This window comes from Vanessa atalanta, chromosome 10 (assembly GCF_905147765.1).
Source record: "Vanessa atalanta chromosome 10, ilVanAtal1.2, whole genome shotgun sequence".
Taxonomy (NCBI): domain Eukaryota; kingdom Metazoa; phylum Arthropoda; class Insecta; order Lepidoptera; family Nymphalidae; genus Vanessa; species Vanessa atalanta.
The window spans coordinates 2340889-2356012 of record NC_061880.1 but is presented as its reverse complement, the minus strand read 5'-3'; the positions used below and the strand labels follow the sequence as shown (position 1 = coordinate 2356012).

General features: G+C 31.2%; 1 protein-coding gene across 1 annotated transcript in view; it reads right to left on the bottom strand.

The window, feature by feature from the left end:
* Positions 1-13574, bottom strand: part of LOC125066882 (monocarboxylate transporter 2-like) — a 50301-nt gene extending 36727 nt beyond the window's left edge. Inside the window, exon 1 of the mRNA XM_047675189.1 lies at positions 13386-13574. The gene's annotated coding sequence lies outside the window, so the exon portion shown is untranslated. The remainder of the gene's footprint in view (positions 1-13385) is intronic.
* Between the last annotated feature and the right edge of the window lie 1550 nt (positions 13575-15124).

Sequence of the window (15124 nt, the reverse complement as noted above, 5' to 3'; positions counted from 1 at the left end):
GGAATGTTTTTTTTTAATATATTTTATATTATAATTATAGAATTACAATGACTGTGTGCCAAACGGTAATATATGTAGCTTAGTCCTACGAAGCACAGAAATGCTTCCATTGTTCTGTCACAGATTATGTTAAGCCTGTCTACAAATATATACTATAATTCATTTGTGGTAATCCACCACAATCTATTCATAGCCTTAGTGAGAGTCGTACAAATAAAAAAAGAGCAATCGTAATAGTCGTATAAATAAAAATATAATATTAATAAAACTCATATCAAGGGGGGAGTACTACTCGCCATCTTGAAAACGGCGAGTTTATATGATATGATAAATCGAATGATTTTTCAGATATTCCACCACCAGACAACAGTACTTACACACAGTGAGTGAGTCAGTGTAACTAGAGCAAAAGAAGTCACATCATAGTGCCTTCTTTAGGCAGTTTTCATTGGCTATGTAAGGAATATTTAATATTTCTTACAGCGCCATTGCCTGTCGGCCTATGCGTGGTAACCACTTACCATCAGGTACCTATATCTATCAAGTTTACCTATTCATAAATTATTGTACCAATCAGCAGCCTTATGTTTGGTTTGACGGGTGAATCATTAAAATTCCAGACACAAAGGACATTATATCTTAGCTCGACAATTTTCAAATAATTATGAGTATTCTATAAAGTTAAGTATAGTTTCAAAATAGATAATTTCACTCATATTTTCGTTAATTTATAAAGAGCTTTTGTCTCTTACGATTGATCTTCCGTAAATATTTTCGCTACATATATTTATATAGACTTATATAGGTAGTTAATTCAATAACCATTGTGAAAACGAGTATTGTTCGGAACGGACACAAGTTAATTGAAATACTGCTATTAATTTCGAGCCGAGCTCGGTGGCCAGTTAAGTTCCCGACGTTAAACAAAGCTTCATCAATCTCACTGCTCTTAAACTTCCAAACTTCTCGGCTGTGAGTTGTGACATTATTTTCGAATATACCATTATTCCTACATTATCACAACCCATGTACAAACTAAAAACATTAATTTATTCGAAGCTTCGGTGATCAGACTGGGCTTAAATTGAAAAAAAAAGCGGATTTATTCAATAAGAAATAAATAGTAAGGTACAGCCTGTAAATGTCCCACTACTGGGCTAAGGCTACCTTATAAAAAGCGTTCGGAGTTTATTCCACCACGCACATATGTCAGACTTAAATCCGACATCCTCACAATGTTTTTTCTTCACGGAGCCTGAGATGATTTATAAACACAAATTAAGAACATGATAATATACCGATGCCTGTCTGTGTTTGAACCCATAATCATCGGTTAAGATCCACCTGTTCTTACCACTGGTCAATATCAGCTGGGTAATCGTACCGAGATTAAATTAAAAAAAAAAACAACGATATATTTGCAGTGTCGCCGAATAAAGGAAAGCCTATACGAGATCTCGGTATCCCACAGAGCAAAGAATTGCATACAATCACGTAATTATAACTGATATTTACTTTACTCCTTTCGGTATTTATGAAGGTTGAACTTTTAAAACGGTAAGAAATTTCACGTTATTTCGTCGAGTGTACTTTCTAATTTAGGCTTTTAAAGCTAATTGCAATATGTTAGCAATGAAACAGTTTTAAAGGTACTGCCATTGTATTAATCACAAGTTTTGGTAATAACATATTAAAAGCTCGTAAATTTCAGATGAAAGTAATAAAAAAATCTGTGTAATATGTTTTCTTGGTGCTTTGTGCTAGTCCGTTGGGTAAGTTTACTACCCATTCCTCAAATTATCTACCGTCGAACAGCAATACAAAGTGCTGCTATGTTCCGGTTTGAAGGATGAGTGTGCCAGTTTAACTCCAGGTAGGCAATGTAACTTACATTAGTATAGAACAAAGTAAGCAAGATTTCAACAAATAAACCCTATTATGTTTAAAACATGTTCAAAGCGGTATTATAAATTATAAAAGCTTTTTTACAAACCACACTTTGTGAAAAAGCTTTGAAAAGCACTCATTGGTGACAGTCGAGTAAGCACAGTTTTCGACGTTTTTATTAAAAGATAATTTCCCTATGGGTATGATGTTCCGATTTTCTGGGACCTATTTCAAAATAATTTATTTAAATTACTATCCAAATCAGTCAAATCTATTCCGAAAATTCGCTGAACATACGATTATATTAGAAGAGACGCATTTACATCGCCGTATAGGTCTGTGCAAGTCTTACAGCAATACTTATAGCGTATTCCAATGGAAGTAGGAAAAAAGGTAGACAAACCTTAGATTTATGTATACCATGCCATTTGCTAATAACTCAGCTATATTGTACACTACTAAGAGTTTTGTGAGTAATATATCTTTATTTATTTTCAACACTATTATACTTAACTAATTATTGCCACTTTAATTTTACTTCCAAAATTCTGATAACAGTTTCGTCGACGTTCCAAACGCCATTTTTTCGCAAATCCATATTGAATATCATAGATTAATCAACCAATGATATCGCGTCGTATTGCTGTCAAATGTTGTTTATTTGGCTTTTTTCCTGTTATGGTTGGAATAGAGTATCGTATTGTTATGTTAAGGTAGGCTATTCTGAAATAAGAAACTCGAAACTCACCGCAGAACACGAGCGTGAAATATCAGAATGTAATATACGACATTGAATATAATAATTTAAACAATTATAAGATACACGTATGAAAAAGGGCGTATCACTGTAATTCGATTGTTAATATTTCACGAGTGAGATACTAAGTGATTTCTTACTGAATCGCACTGCTGGTTTTAAGAGTAAGCGAGATAGTGTGATAGCAGACGCAAGGGACATAAATTAGTTCTTAAGGTTGGTGGCGCTTTGATGATGTAAGGAATGGTTAATATTTACAACAGTGCTAGTGTCTATGCACGGTAGTTACGACTAATCATCGGGACCCGTTTGCCCATACGTTTTCATTTTCAATAAAAAAAAACTGCTTCGGTATATAAGTGATAGTGAAGTTTTCCAAAGAACATGACAAACACAGATTAAGAACATGAATTAATTAGTATCGAACCCGCGTTCTTGGGTTGCATCCACGTGTTCACTGGGCCATATCGGCTCGATATATAATAATAATAATGTAATATGTATAATATCTATTAAAAATATTTTGCTTATTAGAATAGCTATTAAATAAATTGGATTTATTGTTCTGGACCTGGGAACAAAAAGTACCAAGTTACCTACGTAAGCAAATACGCTCTTGCAACGAAGTTCAGTTTCTTTAAGTAGAAATCAATATTTATAATTTTTCTTCACACTATTGGACCCTTTAAATTGTACTAAAAACGCACATAAACATTTTTTATATATTCTCAATAATTAAGACACGTATTAGGTACTTGTTATAAGATTATCAAATTTGAATCTAAAAGCGTTATCTTAAGTCCTGTCTAATCAAAATTTTAGCACTAAAATATTATATCTATATAAGTCTGTTTAAGTTTAATTTTAATTTATGTACAAGTAATTTTCTAATATTATACTACAGAGAACGATGACTTTGTTTTTTTTTTTTATTTAAAAATATACCCATAATGAGTTCTGTTATATTTCGATTAACATGGAAATCATAGAAGGAAATATTTGAATGAGTAACGCTGTCCTGTAAATTATACTATTTTAACATAACCTTTAGCTCCGACAACAGCGAATTTTATAATATTCTATGCACTGTGTCCTCCTATACCAAGTGTCTCTCTTAGTTACCGTTTATTATATCGAAGTTTAGATTAAAATAACATGAAATCAATTTGAATGATTTTAATAACGGCAGTACAAAATAATTTAAAAAAAAAAACGATTGCGTTCCTCTTAGTTCCCGTTTCAATATACGATTATTGCAACCATAAATGATATAAAATTTTATGCGTCCATCGCGCCTGTTAACGAGTTAACGACGAAAAGCAACGATCAAAAGTAATAGAGTCATTACAAAGGAACCAGAGTCCAAAGAACTGGGTTCTGATTGTCAAGTGTGTCTTCGAATTAAGAATATCAAAAAAAAAAAAATAATAAGAGATTTTTATATCACAATTTATTTTTCTGTCACGTATGGCATACGATACAACCTTTAAATGTTAACATCACATTTTTATTGTTATAAATAAAAAAAAAAACTAATTATTTTTCGTAAAAAGTAGCAACAATATGACTCTCCATTTTGTGATATAGGTTTAAGGTTGTTAATGACTGATTTTGATCACAAAGAGATATGAAAATTATATTTAGTCTCATCGTTGTAAAAATAACATTAAATGGAATAAAATATAGTATATACACAGTGCTATTTTATATAACTATCTAATACGTGACATTAATTACTAATACTTATTTTTGTCACTTTCTCCATCTAAGCTGTTTAGATTGTTGCAAGGCGCAAACAATTGACGCACGATAAAAAAAATATATATTATTAACATTTGATTTAAGATCTGTGAAAAATATTCGAATATACGTTAGGGAATCGACTCGTAAAATTTTCGTATTTTACCACAAGTTCGTTCAAAAAGGTCAAATCAAGTGAATATGCTTGGCCAAAACCCAAAGGACGAGACGTGATCAAAATATCTAGAATTGCCTATTCATGATTCCACGGACGCGAAAACGAATTTGCCAGTGCACTGGAGTTTACAAGAATGTTAAAGTACTTGAAACAAGTTACCGAGCGACGATAGGACGATTCACTTTTACATAAGTACTTGGGAATTTTATTGAAATCATAAATAAAGCATTAATAAAGTGAACCGGAAAACTTGTGACTTTTAAACCAGTCTTCCTAAGCTGTAACTTTTATTACGTTAAGTGATACACGAAGTTGGTTGCGATATTTAAAAGAATAACGATTTTGAAATGCAATTGTATTATAATTTTTTACAAAATTTATTGAGCTTATTATTTATTTATTTCACCTATTCGAATGTATAAGCATATCTTGCGCGAATTTTAAGCCCGTTCCACACAAATGACAGAGCTGAACTTTTATACACTCTTTTGGTTCTAGTGACAGTAAAAACTAGGTCACTATACTTTTTCGGATTAAAAAAACCTTGTATTTACAAAAAAATATCATACTGATAACCAGAACTAAACTACGGAACTACTCCAAGAACGCACTTATATTCTAAGAAATTGTTTAATACGTCTTCGTGTATAGAGCGAGCTAGATAAAACTCATAGTCCAAAACCAACGAGACATCAGCATCTATAGATGGAACAATCGGATTAGAGTTTATCTTGAAGTTAACTGACCCTACCCTCTATAGCGACTCCATTGGTGATGGAAGGGAGAACAATAATAACCAACAGTTTAAAAAAATGTGGCAGTTTTTTTATGAAATATTATGCACGGATGGGACAGTAGAAAAACTGTATCTTGCAGATTAGTTCTACAGTCTAACGAACAATGAGGAAGGCAACCTTGACGATTGCTTTCGTTTGTCTTCCTCTATTAAAATTTATTCAAACACTCATATATAAGATGCCATTTACTATCATTTTATATATTTTCCTATTCTTTCCTTTCTACGTTCTTATTAAAGTAAATATTAATTAAGGAAACCCATTTCGTAATATTTTGTGGATATCTAACTTAACGTAACTTTTATCATCTTAATAGTATGTAGTTAATAAACCATAATCAGTCATTTATAGGTAATACATTTCTATTATATTTAACTAAAATCAAGTATTTAATAGTTTTTTTTTTAAATTGTGCAAACACTCTTTTGTCAGTGACAAATAACGTAATGTTTTGAAAATCGTAGAATACATTGTGTTTAATATTATTTCTGTAATAAGTCTAATAGTGACTTATATTCTTTGATGAATATTGTTTGATTAAATGGATCGAAGTATTTGGACATCTAACATGACGAATTCGTTCGGATGAGATTAATTGACTAGATTTGACATGTTATGTGCGATGAATATCATAATATGAAAGTAGGATACACATGAAATTGGCTGAATGACTAGAAGGCAAAAAATATGGTGAAATACGTCATCGGTGACGTGTACAATTGTGCTCGCAGGAAGTATAAGAATACGACTATAAATAGAGAAGAATGATAGAAAAAAACACAATGCGTCGCTTCCTAATAAATGGGGTGAGGGAAGCAAATTATAACTATAGGAAAATTGTTTACAAAGTGAGTAATCTATTTTCCCACTTTAACACCTAAACTGTGTTTCGTGATGAATATTTAAAACATTTTTATTCCAATTTAACAAGAATTACAGATTGCATATTGTTGGGTAAATATAATTACAAAATTCACTTGGTGAACAAAACTCTGTACTTATCTTTAAAACGTGTCGCTGCAAAGAAGTTTCCTCACTTATCCCCTCAGAGCTTGAGCCTTGAATAAAAGCATTCCCGATAAAATTATGATGTGAGTTTTCACCGTTTTAGGTTTCGTGAGATCAATATTTTTAAATTCTGATAGTATTATAAGTTGTACAAAATAACCTATTATTAACTGTATGTTAATTTGTTTTTTTTTCGCGAACACAGTAGGGTAGAAAGTAGAAGCCAATACGAAAAATAACAAACATGATATGAAACTGTTTTTACAAGTGATTCCTACCACAGCTAAGCTTATAACATACTTCTTTGTAGATGACGATTGATCTACGATCTTTTCTACGAGCGTCGAATTTGAAAACCTTTCGGGCTTCGACTCCTTTTGAAAAATATTGTTTTTTTATGTCTACTAGAAGGCATCACTTGAAAAGATTGATCATGATTGACATCCAATCGATGACGAATTTTTTAAAAATTTTTGACACGTCCTTGTCAGTTAAATTTTTTAAATGCTTTGCCTTCAAAGTTTTCGAATCACTTTTATAATGTAACCAATTGCAATATCAAAAATATAGATTTTGGTATTAGTATTTGAAAATTAAGAGACAAAGAGACAATTATACTTAGAGACAATTCTTTAAAAAATTATGAATCTTTTAACTTCCTACGTATTTAACTCGAGAGATTTGTTTTGTATGGGTTCCTTATACTCTGATCTATATATAATATTTATTATCAATTTATGACGTATCAATAAATTATAATTTACAACACAAAATGCCGGGAATTTGAATTCGTTTTCGATTTTGTATTCGCTTTTGTAGCTTCACTTTAATGTATCGGGTGCTCAATCTGCCTTTTGTTTTATCATCTCTCTCTGAGACTCTGATGACGAAACACAATGAACTTAAAAACTCTTTAAAACCTTTTGCTTTTCTTACTATTGCAATACAACGGGTATTGTAATATTCATTTAAAGCTTCACAAAAAATATTTTGTTTGTCATGTCATTCAATAAACACACTAAGGCAGAAAGAGGCCTATTTACTCACATTTTTGGTATGTTTAAGTTGCATTGTGTCACTCCAGAAGCATTTTTTAAGTTTTTTCACTTTTTATCTTAATTGTATTTAAATATTTTTTGCTTAATAGTGTATGCATGTAGTGTCTTAATATATTTGAAGGAGCACACAATTTGTTACCGTTACATAGTTTTATTTTAAAAATATGTATTTAGTGTGTATACTGAGCCGTGTCTTTTGTATACTGAGTCGAGATGGCCTAGTGGTTAGAACGCGTGCATCTTAACCGATGATTTCGGGTTCAAACCCAGCACCATTGAATTTTCATGTGAATAATTTGTGTTTCTAATTCATCTCGTCCTCGGCGGTGAAGGAAAACATTGTGAGGAAACCTGCATGTGGCTAATATCAACGAAATTCTGCCACATGTGTATTTCACCAACCCGCATTGGAGCAGCGTGCTGCAATATGCTTCAAACCTTCTCCTCATAGGGAGAGGAGGCCTTAGCCCAACAGTGGGATATTTACAGACTGTTAATGTATGATGTATGTAATGTGTATCTTTTGTTGGAGATCATAAATTAAATAAGTAAATAAAACATATGCGGGCGAAGCGCATAGTTTAGTACTAGTTTATAGAATTTAAATTTAATTAAATTAATTGCGATTTTTTTTTTCTTTTCTATATTATTTGCGAAATTTCGGTCTCATTAAAAATACTCTAAATAAAACAAATGATCTTATATATTCTTACTTTTAGTCTAATATTTGTGAAATAACTCTTGGCTTGGCTCGCACGGAATTCAGCTTGTGACAGCTTAAAGATGACTACACACTGAGATTATAAAATATATAGCCTATCTTACTTGTCGATAAAGTAGCCTTACTTGTTAGATAATCTTTATTTACTTGGCGGTATGTGTGCAAGCCCATCTGGTCGTCTTGGTAAGTCGCATTGACGATGTCGTTTTTCATTTATTTTATTGTATATTAAATAAAAAAAATAGCTTTTGTTAGAGACTAGCCCTAACCTCCAATACGGCGTTACGTCATAGAATGTCATAATTAATTATATCACATGATTATAAACGAAGCTGTTTATTTTACATTGTTATGTACTTGTACAATTATTGTTATAATTAATTGTTTAATAATTTGTTAAACTTTAATTAATACTATTTTATTTGGCACAATATTTAAGACTGGCACAAATACGTATACATACTTCTTTTTTTTAAAATGATCGAGCTGTCATAAGGAAAACAATTGGATGATTGTGAGTCATGGTAAAGAAATATCGAGAGATTGGAGCATCATTGTAAAACATAATTTTATTTTGCCATCCCGAACTACTGAAATTACACTTTCTAATGATAAAAGAATTATCGAAATCAATAAATATATCCTCTTTATAATATTGGTATAAAAAAAACCTATCAATCAAGATTATCGCTTTGAATAAACATTGTCGTTCCTGATTCTTTCAAGTAGTTTATAAGCTAGATAACAAATACTATAAATGTGAAAGTTAATTTTTTACGCTCAAACAACTAACCGCAATCAAGTTTGACACAGAGTTTAAACGGGAAAGGACAAAAGATTTATTCTTGGCTAACTGTTAAAAATACAGCCAAGAGTTTAGTGCATTGGAGTTCGAATCGAATTTACGTTTGAGTTTTGTATGAACTCCAAATAAAATAAATACCGTTCCAGTTTTGTTTGAATATTACGATGAAAGAATTAAAAATAGTAACGTTATGTATGTTTTTTCATTTATTGCAAAAAGCTCCATTAAATATAACACCTGGCCTTATTGCCTCCACTGGTGACTGGAGGGCTGGTTCGTTTTTTGTCCAGTGGATTTGAATTGCGATTCAAAGGGGACATGCTATTAGCATTTTTGCTACCGTTCCACGCGGTTTTGATTTATACTGTAAGTATTTTTAATTAAAACTTATTTGTATATAGTAAAGGATTTAATGTTAATAATTCATATGTAAATAAACAATATAGGTTAAAATGATACGTATTTTTATCTCAAATATAAATATATCAAGAAAACTGTTTTCTATTACGGATTTTGTTTTCCTCCAAAATTTGAACGAATCCTGTTAGTGATTAAACTGTATTTATTAAAAGAATAGCCTCAATAGATTCGGTTTATTGGGATACCCGATTTTCATAGTATAAAACCCTACGAGTCCTTTTATTGATATGCTATAAGTTGCTCTGGAAAGATATTTTATCTGAATTCATTACTGTGTAATGTTTAATGTTCATCCTTAATGGGTCAACGAACTCTTTATGAGTCCAATTTCAATTGTCTTCTAGTAGATAAAGATAAAATAGGCTGTGACAGGCTGACACATGTAGACTAGTGATACTATTAGGGTTTAGCCTTTCATCATTAGAAATTTTTTTATTACATATTTCTTTTAAATAATTGTAATTCATGTACATGTTGTATACAATTACAAGGAAAAAAATATACTAAATTAACTATAAAATTGTTAAGATATTTATTTATTTAGCTATAATTTAATGAATTAAAAAATGTATGGAAAATTTAGTTGGTAGGTACCCACTCATCACATATTCTAACACGTAACAAGAATACTCAGTATTATTGATTCGTGGTATTGTTGTCCGGTTTAAAGCTTAACGTAGCTAGCTTACTTGCCCATCCACCTTCATAAAAATAAAAAAAAACTTTATTATTATAATATTATTATTACGATTAAGATTTCTAGTTTTTCACAGAAGTTTACAGAGTAGAGACTTAGATGAGCGTTAAGGAGGGTTGTATTTATTTGAGTTTCTAGATGTACAAGCCTTTGTATGACTCGTGTCAAGAATGAATATTTCGATTGGGTTTTACTGGCTTTATATCAAAGGAGGAATTGTAACATCTAGTTTTAGGTTTCTGGTAACTACTAAAGAGTTGGGCGAAAAGGAAAGAATTCGTAAGTAACAAGGATATTTAATCTCACATCTCTCGAAACTTCACTTGAATTTCAAATTGTCGTTTATCCTCTAATCTTTAAATCATCAACCCTTACGTTTATTTGGGGTCGGCGCTATGTTTTATAACACTGCAAGAAAATGTATTTTGTAGGATTTTCTGCGGCCACCTGATCATCCTTGTGAATAATCTTCTTTAATTTTTAAATACTACATTAAAACGAATTATGACAACCAACCTACTTTTTCTACATGGAGAAGGATGTTATCACGTTTCGAACACGCCATACTGATCGGTTATATGTTGTATTTTGTTATACGGAAAATTGTAATCAATTAGGACATTTGTCAAAACAAATCACTGAGTTTCTTTCATCGGCATTTCTCAAGTATTTTATTTTCAAAACCGATACTTCTTTTTATTATTATCGTAAATAAGTAATTGTAAGTAGTGCTTGTACGTGGAATAATTTAGAGATAGCTTTTGATATAAATTATATCACGGAGAGTAATATTAAGTCAAGTCGTATCCGATAATAGTTTACAAGCAAACTTCAAGAGGCAGTTAACGCTCGCAGGACAATATCCAGCAACATGTAAACATATATGTGAGCTTCATATATTGTATCAGTCTATTATTAATAGCAATAATATTTATGCCATAATAATATATACCAAGTGTAAGTAAATCGTGACTAATGTGATGAGAACGGATGTATGTTGACCTACAAATTAATGGACCTTTTAATTGACTCGCGTTATGAAATTATTAAAAAATATTTATTGCTCGATGTGGTCCAGTGGTTAGAACATACGATTCTAACCTGATAAATGCGGGTTAAAACCCAACATCACAGACTTTTTTTGTATGTACTTGTGCTATAGGATAACATGGTGAGCAAACCTGCATGGGCGGATAGAAATTCAATTTGGGATACATTGGACAGCGTTTTAGAACATACTCCAAACCTTCTCGTCAAAGGGAGAGGAGGCCTTGGCCCGTTGGTGGAATATTTACAAGCAGTTACTCTACTTTGTGTAATCGTTGGTTAATTTTAAGAAATCAATATATGTTATAGTTAAGTGCTTAAGTTATAAGCGCCACCGTACCGAAGTTTCGATTACATTACCCGTTTGCTTTACAAAGAAAATGTCAATCAGTTGTTTAGTTTTTAAACTTGGTAATGTTAATTTAGTTTTAGATATAATAAGCTTGTAATTCAAATGTCGCCTCATCTGGCTTTATTTTAAATGACATGGAATTATGAATGAGTATTTATAAATGTTTACCCTTTATTTGATTGACTTTCTTCGACATAAAATTACTGTTTTAACGATCATTAAAATAGTTAAATGGGTTTTATTCGAGTCAAGCCAGTTGTTAAGCCAAACCCGGTTTAAATATTTTTTTAAATTAAATATTAAATTAGCAGTGATATATTTAAATTGTATTTACTAGAGATGTTATGTCAGTTGTGTTTTGTTTATTTTAAGCGGATGATCAATGGGCCAAATAATGGTAAGTCACTACTGCGTAGAAATTGGTGCCGTCAGAAATCTTAACCATTCCTTACATCGCCAATGCGCCACTAACCATGGGAACTATGATGCTATGAGCCCTGTGCTAATAGTTACACTGGCTCACTCACCCTACAAACCGGACACAACAATACTAAATAGTGTTGTTGGGCGGTAGAATATCTGATGAGAAGTTGTTCATGTTCATTATTCTTTTTTTTTGTATTTTTACTAAATTAATTTAAGTGTAGTGTTTATTTAATTAATTTTATTAGCTTAGGTACATCGATGTTACCGTGCATCATTCTGTATTAGCTTAATATGGTTTTAAGTTTATAATTAAATTTACGAATATACCGCTTATGTTTACGTTTGTTATGTTAATAAATAAATATTATTCGATGATATATATTTTCAGTTTTTTTTTTCATATTTAAATATATTTACATGACATGTTTAAAGAATGGTCGAAATCGTTATTAAAATCGGAAACATTATCGTTGTGGAAACTAATATATAAGTTTTATTCTCTTAATGATTTATTAATAATACGAAAGTTTGTCTATGATCACCAAACAACACTAAAACGTATTTAATTTTTATTGTTTAATAGTAAGCCTTTCTTTATTTGTATTTCAGAAAAAAATGCCTATTGTACTTCATTGCGTTTTTTTTATTGTAGTGTTTATTACGGCGAACTTTTCACACTTGTACCGTTATTGCTGAATTTATGGGCTGGATAACCTTTGTGTAGAGATAACGCGATGCTTATAGTACGGTGTGAAGATAAAGGTTATCTTTTCATATTTTGCATATAAATTTTTTTTCATAACCAAAATCAAAATGTACCCTATTTATTTGGGCTATCTGCTTACAAATTTTCATACGTCATATATATTAAAGAACTGGCAAATTTGACTGGTTACAAAATATTTTATTATAAATTAATAGTTTGTTTATTCACTAGTTACCAAATTACCTATATTCTCTACAATAAAATACGTTTATATGTCCTGTATGTTATAATCTACATCATTTACCAATACGGTTTATCAAGATTTTTGAATAATTTTCGTTTATAAACGTTTGTCTAACCTTGTTTAAGACACTACAAGCTTATCTAAAAATAAAAATAAAATCATCTTAAGCGACATGTTCATGAAGTTTTTATGCAAAAAGTTTTGTTGTGTTTTGTTTTTAAATGGCTTAAATTATTCAGCGTGTATGCATATCTGTATAACAGATAACTATAAAAGATAAACGTTGGCAAATATATAATTGTCTGTTTTAGAATGCGATGCTTTTTATCGTATATTAAGACTGACATAGAGTAATTGCAGTATGTATATTTTGACATACTGAGTTCGTTTGTAAAATACAACGACAAAATAGGTGAATGTCGAGACTCAGCAAGCAATAGATAACACACGTGCTTGCCTATCATTCTATCATAGAGGCGGCACGACCAATCAGCCTAACTAACGACCGGACCTCGGGTCACAGCCATATGTTGCTAACTTACACATCCACCTAAAAAATGACACAATTCACTTTAAATTAACACTTTCTAGCTCTTTAAATATTATCAAGTGTTTACGGAACAATTTCCCGATGTTCCGAAATTGAATTAAAGTAGGCGTGTAAGTTTACGAATACGATCGACAGTTTGGTAAGTCGCGGTGCGAATGTCGGCGGTAGCGAGCGCGCGACCGTAACGCCTTCGTGTGGAGCTTACACTGATTTTTTGTCGAAGGCATCGCCGCTAACCGCCGCGTGCTCCACATTCGCCGACCGGTGTGAACGCTGTACGCTGCTCGACTATTACCCGTTCATGTGAATTGTACTTATTTTAACAAACAATTATAAGTTACTCTTCGACTCCTGCACTCAGTTGGATAGCTTCACTTACCTGCTGAGCTACGTGTCCGCTACAATTACGTACTATTACTATTTCGCAATAAAAACCGATACATTCAATATTCGATCTTATTAGTTCAAATACTTTTTATTTGGCATTGAATTTAGCTTACACTAGTATTTTGTTTAAATGCCATAGCACGCAGATGATCTTGTGTGATCGTGTAATAAGTCTTGTTAATGACGGTTTTATCTTGCAATAAGAAATAACACATTAAAAATGATTAATCAATGATTTTAAATGAAATAGTCTTACGAATATTTCGTAAGAATGTGAGAAAATGAGATTTAATTTCTGTTTGTTTATTTAATTTCACGCAAAATTATTACTGATATTAAACATCCAAGAAAATAAGCCAAAAGTCCTAATAAATTATTTCGAAGTCTCTTCCTAAACATGATTAATAGGCATTAAGTTGGTAAAAATGAAATTGAAAAATACTGGACGTCGTGATTAATAAGACGGAGTTGTAATTAAGTTGGCCAGCTCTAGGAAGTCATTTATTGTGTATGAAATTGTGAAACTCGACTCGACTCCCATCTGAAAGTATCAGATTAAAATATACGCTTGAGAAGTGACAAGATGTCAAACATGGCACCGGTTTAAAATACGATTAATACGGGGATTCGTTTTGTACTAAATATAAATATCTGACTTGACGTTTTAATCAAACACGTTGCCTGCAATAAATAATCTTCTTTTTTAACATGACAATAGTATTTTGCGAGAGGCATATATATATTTGATATTTTTTTAAGCTGTTTTTAATTTTGTGTACAAAATGATTTTTAACAAATAAAAAACACGGATTACAATTGCGTATAGCAATCGTGGTTGACTTGTTGGTACTTATTGAAAATTATAAAAGGGTTGGTTTTTTTTTTTGGATTATGACGTGATTTTATGAAACATTTATATTATGTTAAGGTACAGTTTCAGTACTGCTATAAGCTGTATAGTTTAGTAATATGTTGCATAATTTTTACATATTATTTCGTCCGATACGTGCAAAATTATTATACATATATCAAAATAATTTACTAATAAAACTAATATCTATCTATTTAATAGATAAGTCACAGTAATAATTTAATGAATAGTTTTAATTTAAATTTATTGTCACATACTATCTATCTATTTGATGGTAGGGCTTTGTACCAACCTGTCTGGGTAGATACAATCCACTCATCGCACATTCTACAGTCAAGCAGTAATTCTTATTATTGTTGTGTCTTGGTCTTACGCTTAGGTGAGACAGCGTAACTACTGGCCTATGGACATAACGTCATATGTTCCAAGGTGGCGGACATTAACATCAGCCGTTATTAAATTGAAATAAAAAA